This window comes from Octopus bimaculoides, chromosome 5 (genome assembly GCF_001194135.2).
Source record: "Octopus bimaculoides isolate UCB-OBI-ISO-001 chromosome 5, ASM119413v2, whole genome shotgun sequence".
NCBI lineage: Eukaryota > Metazoa > Mollusca > Cephalopoda > Octopoda > Octopodidae > Octopus > Octopus bimaculoides.
Window position 1 is genome coordinate 16111613 of NC_068985.1, and position 753 is coordinate 16112365.

The 753-nt window shown below is 35.6% G+C and overlaps 1 protein-coding gene across 2 annotated transcripts in view; it reads left to right on the forward strand.

Annotated features, from left to right (window-relative positions):
- Positions 1 to 146: 146 nt before the first annotated feature.
- Positions 147 to 753, forward strand: part of LOC106874494 (uncharacterized) — a 44452-nt gene continuing 43845 nt past the window's right edge. The window contains exon 1 of one of the 2 annotated variants that reach the window (XM_014922240.2): positions 147 to 497. The gene's annotated coding sequence lies outside the window, so the exon portion shown is untranslated. The remainder of the gene's footprint in view (positions 498 to 753) is intronic. The other variant, XM_052968148.1, reaches the window with a different exon arrangement.

The window sequence follows — 753 nt, forward strand, 5'->3', positions numbered from 1 at the left end:
ATATATATGTATACATACACACTCACACACACACACACACACACACACACACACACACACACACACACACACACACACACATATATATATATGCCTATATGAGTACAAGACGTCACAAAATAAAAAGAACATGATGAAATACGAAACCAACTTTGACCCTTGTCCTTGAGTTTAGGAGAAGCAGGACTGTCGCTAGGTCCTACCTTCTGATGCCTTGTTTTCTCAAGAAGAAAACGGAATGTTGCATCGCCTCAGATTGTCTTTTAGTTTGTCTTTGAAGCATAAGAGTGTCTTTTTTATTGCATGATATATTTTTGTACTCTAAAATACAAAGTATTACCCTACCACGTAAGAGTCAACAGAGAACAATAATCTTTCTTTTTCAGATCATAAGGATTGTAAACTGAAGGGACGAAAGAATTATCCATGTCAATGTGTTAGCTCCTATCAGACTCAGGGCGATAATCATTGTGTTCAATGCTGCATCTATATTCTTTGTAAGTTATGCAATCTATAACATTCCATTGAATTATTCAATTATATATTAGTTCAATACCCGATTGTAAGTGACGCACACACAGACGCACACACAGACGCACACACAGACGCACACACAGACGCACAAACACATACGCATGCACATACATATACATTCTCTCTCTATCTCCTTATATAAACATATACTCACTGATATGTATATATGCATATATATATATATAACACAACCCCACTATTTACTGACTTATATATATA